General features: G+C 43.6%; 1 pseudogene; it reads left to right on the forward strand.

Moving 5' to 3' along the window:
• Window positions 1-2,738: 2,738 nt before the first annotated feature.
• On the forward strand, window positions 2,739-5,676 carry LOC113884402 (annotated as a pseudogene).
• Window positions 5,677-6,000: the final 324 nt, after the last annotated feature.

Below are 6,000 nucleotides of genomic sequence, written 5' to 3' on the forward strand. Positions count from 1 at the left end.
GGAAGATCCCCTGCGAAGGGAAAGGCTACTTACTCCAGTATTGTGGCCTAGAGAATAGTCCATGGGGTCACAAAGACTTGGACAGGACCGAGCAACTTTCACTTTCAGTCTTCTTTATGGTCCAACTCACATCCATACTGCTGGAAAAACCACAGCTTTGACTGCATGGACCTTTGTCAGCAAAGTGATGTCTCTGCTTTTTAATATGCTGTCTAGGTTTCTCATAGCTTTTCTTCCAAGAAGCAAGTGTCTAATTTCATGGTTGCAGTCAACATCTGCAGTGATTTTGGAGCCCTCCCAAAATAAAGTCTCTCACTGTTTCCATTGTTTCCCCATCTATTTGCCATGAAGTGATGGGACCAGATGCCAAGATTTTCATTTTTTGAAAGTTGAGTTTCAAGCCAGTTTTTTAACTCTCTTCTTTCACCTTCATCAAGAGGCTCTTTAGTTCCTCTTTGCTTTCTGCCATAAGGGTGGTGTCATCTGCATATCTGAGGTTATTGATGTTTCTCTGGGCAATCTTGATTCTAGCTAGTGATTCATCCAGCCTGGCATTTCTCATGATGTACTCTGATACAAGTTAAATAAGCAGGGTGACAGTGTGCAGCCTTGACATACTCCTTTCCCAATTTGGAACCAGTCTATTGTTCCATGTCAGGTTCTAATGTTTGCTTCTTGACCTGCATACAAATTTCTCAGGAGGCAGGTCAGGTGGTCTGGTATTCCCATCTCTTTAAGAATTTTCCACAGCTGGTTGTGATCCACACAGTCAAAGGCTTTAGCATAGTCAATGAAGCAGAAGATGTTTTTCTGTAATTCTCTTGCTTTTTCTATGATAAACAGATGTTAGCAATTAGATATCTGGTTCCCCTGCCTTTTCTAAATCCACCTTGAAGATCTGGAAGTTTTTGGTTCACTTACTCTGGAAACTTAGCTTGGAGAATTTTGAGCATTACTTTGCTAGCATGTGAAATGAGTGAAATTGTGTGTTAGTTTGAACATTCTTAGGCATTTCCCTTCTTTGGGATTGGAATGAAATCTGACCTTTTCCAGTCCTGTGATCACTGCTGAGTCTTCCAGATTTGTGGCATATTGAGTACGGAACGTTCACAGCATCATATTTTAGGATCTGAAATAGCTCAGCTGAAATTCCATCACCTCCACTAGCTTTGTTTGTAGTGATACTTCCTAAGGCCCACTTCGCACTCCAAGATGTCTGGCTCTAAGTGATGATCACACCATCATGGATATCTGGGTCATTAAGATATATTATTTTTTTTGTATAGTTCTTCTGTGTACTCTTACCACTTCTTCTTAATCTCTTCTGTTTCTGTAGGTCCATACTGTTTCTGTCTCTTCTTGGGCCCATCTTTGCATGAATGTTCCCTTGAAGTGAAATGAAGTGAAAGTCGTTCAGTCATGTCCAACTCTGTGACCCCATGGATTATTCTGTCCATGGAATTCTTCAGTCCAGATAACTAGAGTGGGTATCATTCCCTTCTCCAGGGGATCATCCCAACCCAGGGATCGAACCCAGGTCTCCCACATTGCAGGTGTATTCTTTACCAGCTGAGCCACAAGGGAAGCCTGAAACATTCCCATATGCTACTGGTAAGTCACTTCAGTCGTGTCCAACTCTGTGTGACCCCAGAGATGGTGGCCCACCAGGCTCCCCCATCCCTGGGATTCTCCAGGCAAGAACACTGGAGTGGGTTGCCATTTCCTTCCTCTAATTTTCTTGAAGAGATCTCTAGTCTTTCCCATTGTGTGGTTTTTCTCTATTTCTTTGCATTGATCACTTAGAAAGGTTTTTGTATTTCTCCTTGCTATTCTTTGGAACTCTGCATTTAGATGCGTTTAGGTGGGTGTACCTTTCCTTTTCTTCATTGCTTTTGTTTCTCTTCTATTCTCAGCTTTTGTAAGGACTCCTCAGACAACCATTTTGCCTTTTGCATTTCTTTTTCTTGGTGCTGATTTTGGTCACTGCCTCCTGTATGATGTTACAAGCTTCCATCCATAGTTCTTCAGGCACTCTGTCAGATCTAATCCCTTGAATTTGCCACTTCCACTGTATAATCATAAGGGAGTTGATTTAGATTATGCCTGAATGGTCTAGTGGTTTTCCCTACTTCAGTTTAAGTCTGGATTTTGCGATAGGAGTTCACGATCTGAGCCACAGTCAGTTCCTGGTCTTATTTTTGCTGACAATATATAGCTTGTCCATCTTAGGCTCAAAGAAAATAATCAATCAAATTTTGGTATTGACTATCTGATGATGTCCATGTGTAGAGTCTTCTCTTGTGTTGTTGGAAGAGGGTATTTGCTATGACCAGTGCGTTCTCTTGGCAAAACTCTGTTATCCTTTGCCCTGCTTCACTTTGTACCCCAAGGCCAAACTTCCCTGTTACTCCAGGTATCTCTTAACTTCCTACTTTTGCATTCCAGTCCCCTATGATGAAAAGGACATTTTTTGGGGGTGTTAGTTCTGGAGGGTCTTATAGGTCTTCATAGAAGCATTCAACTTCAGCTTCTTTGACATTAGTGTTTGGGGCATGGATTTGGATTACTGTGACATTGAATGGTTTGCCTTGGAAACAGGGGTCATTCTATCATTTATTATAGACACAAAAGGTAAATAAGGGAGGTCTAAAATATGCACAACTGGTATTTTTGAAAATGAGGACATAACAGATTGAACAGACTCAAATATTAGGTGTCAAGGAGGATGAATTTCAAGAATGCAGTGAGATTCAATACTAGAAAAAGTAGTTAATTACTTTTTACATTATCAATAAAAAATATATTGATAAATGCTAAAAAGGCATTTGAAATTTGAAACACATCCTGATTTAAAAAAGATAAATTTAGTGAAATAAGATTAGATGAAATTGATATGTAAAAAATAATCTCAAGCTATCAGGCATGTTTAGTTGTTGAAAGACTAGATTTCGTCTCATTAAAACCACTATAAGAGCAAAGCTTCTGTTCAGTTCAGTTCAGTTGCTCAGTCATGACTGACTCTTTGTGACCCCATGGACTGCAGCACATTAGTCTTCCCTGTCCATCACCAACTCTGGAAGCTTGCTCAAACTCATGTCCATTGAGTTGGTGATGTCATCCAGCCATCTCATCCTCTGTCATCCCCTTCAGTCTGTCCCAGCATCGGGTCTTTCCTAATGAGTCAGCTCTTTGCATCAGGTAGCCAAAGAATTGGAATTTCAGCTTCAGCATCACTCCTTCCAATGAATATTCAGGACTTATCTCCTTTATGATTGACTGGTTGGATCTCCTTGCAGTCCAAGGGACTCTCAAGAGTCTTATCCGGCACCACAGTTCAAAAGCATCAATTCTTTGGCATTCGGCTTTCTTTATGGTCCAGCTCTCACATCCATACATGACTGCTAGAATGTGGTTCACTGGAGAAGGCAATGGCAAACCACTTCAGTATTCTTGCCTTGAGAACCCCATGAACTGTATGAAAAAGTGAAAAAAAGCTTCTGGTATTAATTACTATTTACCTTTATTCTTTAATATTAGCCAATTCAATTAGATGAGAAAAATGATTATATTAAAAACATAAATGATAAAGAAGTAATGTTGACTCACATTTTAAATGGTTATAATGAATAAGCATATCAATAAAAATATGTAAAGTCTAGAAATAGAAGAAAATATAGTAATTCTGTGAAAATACTTAGCCTTGATAGTAATCAAAGGCATGCAATTTAAGACAATAAAGGCTTTTTCCTATTAAATTACAAAACTAAGCTTAATAGAAATATTCAAAATTGCCACTTGTGAAACAAACATTCTTAGGTACTTTCAGTAAGACTACGTGTTTGTACAGCCTTTCAGAAGTCTTGGAAATAGTATTAAAAATGTTACTACAGTTTGATGCAAGCATTTCACCTCTAGATGTTTCTCCTGAGGAAATATAAGCAAGGATGTGCCTTAAACATTTTGTTTTTTTAATAACAGGAAATTACAGATACCTGGTTTGGTTATGATCTATTGTTAAGAAACTGGTCAGAAGGTTTTGTTTAATTTTACTATTAAAAAAAGATTGAGAGGAGTGGGAGGGAAAGCGGATCCCCGAGCCCTGAACGAGCAGATAGCGTGGGTGTGGCCCTTATCCACCTCCCCTGTCCCCCAGGAACGCCAGTGGGGTGATGCGCTGAGACCTCATTTTTCTCGTTCCCCTCATGGTGCCTCTTCACCCACAGGTTTCTTCATGGGCTGGACTGTAGTTGTGCTGGTCAGAAGGTCAGCGGCTTGGCTGCCAGTTACTACCTGATCCGGGCCCCCTGTCCCTGCCAGGTGGTCTGGGTGGAGGGCAGCGAGCACCTGGGAGGCTGGATCCGCTCAGTATGAGGGCCAGATGGTATTATTTTTGAACTTGGACCTCAAGGAATTTGGCCGGGGGGCAGCCCTGGGAGTCTGGACCCTGCTCCTGGTTTCTGAGCTTGGCTTGAACTCAGAAGTGTTGCCTGTCCTGGGAGGCCATCCAGGTGCCCAGAGCAGGTTCCTGTATGTAGGTGGTGCTCTACCTGCCTTGCCCTCTGGCATCACGGGGCTCCTTTGACCTTCACCTCCCTTCTCCAAACTTCTGTTCTGGGCTGGACTGAGGGATTTGACCACCCCTAGTGGCAAAGACCCTGATGAGACTGTACACAGTCTTGCCCAGCGTGCCTTGCTTCTAAGGTGACATCTTTTGCAGTGAAGTGTTTGAGCTCACAGCATTAGCTCAGCATCAGGTCCTGTTTCCCAGTCTCTTCCAAGCTGAGCAAACCCATCGTTCCATATTACTGGGGCCGCTGCTGGGGGCAGGGTGGGGCCCACAGCTGGGTTCAGCACTTATTCGCCAAGCTCAGGCTGAGTGCATCATGATGCCAGTAGTCACTCCATGGAGGGCTGGAGACAATGCCCCAGGCCCTTAACACCCACCTGACTAGTAGGGGCGTCAGTGTTCTCCAAGGCCAGCCTGTCTGTGTGCTCAGTCTCCAGGCAGAAGGCGCTGGAAGGTGTCTCTAGGGGACAGCAGCCTGGAGGCGGACCACATTATTAGTGTCATTCCAGCTTCAGTGCTCAGCAAGCTGCTCTCTGCTGAGGCTGCCCCTCTGGCCTGTGCCCTGAGTACCATCACTGCTGTGTCTGTGGCTGTGGCAAATCTGCAGTACCAAGGAGCTCGTCTACCTGTCCAGGGATTTGGACATTTGGTGCCATCCTCAGAAGACCCAGTCATCCTGGAAATTGTGTATGACTCCATTGCTTTCCCTGAGCAGGATGGAAGCCCCCCTGGCCTCAGAGTGACTGTGATGTTGGGAGGTTCCCGGTTACAGACACTAGAAGCCAGGGGCTGTCTTATCTCAGGAACTGTTCCAACAGGAGGCAGAGAAAGCTACTGCGACTCAAGTAGGACTGAATGAGCTACCAAGTCACTGCTTGGTCCATCTACACCAGAACTCTATCCCCCAGTATACATTAGGCCACTGGCAAAAATTGGAGTCAGCTACCCAATTCCTGGCTGCTCAGAAGCTGCCTTTGACTCTGGCCGGAGCCTCCTATGAGGGCCTTGCTGTCAATGATTGTATGGAGAGTAGGCTTCAGGCAGCAGCCTGTGTCTTGGGCACAGAACCTAACAGTTGGTCCTCAGCTCCCACTTCTTGCCCCTGGTAGCAGGGATTCTCTCACCCATGAAAATAAAAGTTGCTGAAACTTGAAAAAAAGAAAGCTTGGAAGTACTGCTGCTGCTGCTGCTAAGTCGCTTCAGTCGTGTCCGACTCTGTGCGACCCCATAGACAGCAGCCCACCAGGCTCCCCCATCCCTGGGATTCTCCAGGCAAGGATACTGGAGTGGGTTGCCATTTCCTTGGAAGTACACAGAACAAAAATTGTGTACATCTAGGTGGCAGGATGAGTTTAATTTACATTTTATGATTTCTTCAATCATCTATTTGTATAAAAGTTTGTAAGAACTTTTAAATATATCATGTTACATAG

This window comes from Bos indicus x Bos taurus, chromosome 26 (assembly GCF_003369695.1).
Source record: "Bos indicus x Bos taurus breed Angus x Brahman F1 hybrid chromosome 26, Bos_hybrid_MaternalHap_v2.0, whole genome shotgun sequence".
In the NCBI taxonomy this organism is placed as follows: Eukaryota; Metazoa; Chordata; class Mammalia; order Artiodactyla; family Bovidae; genus Bos; species Bos indicus x Bos taurus.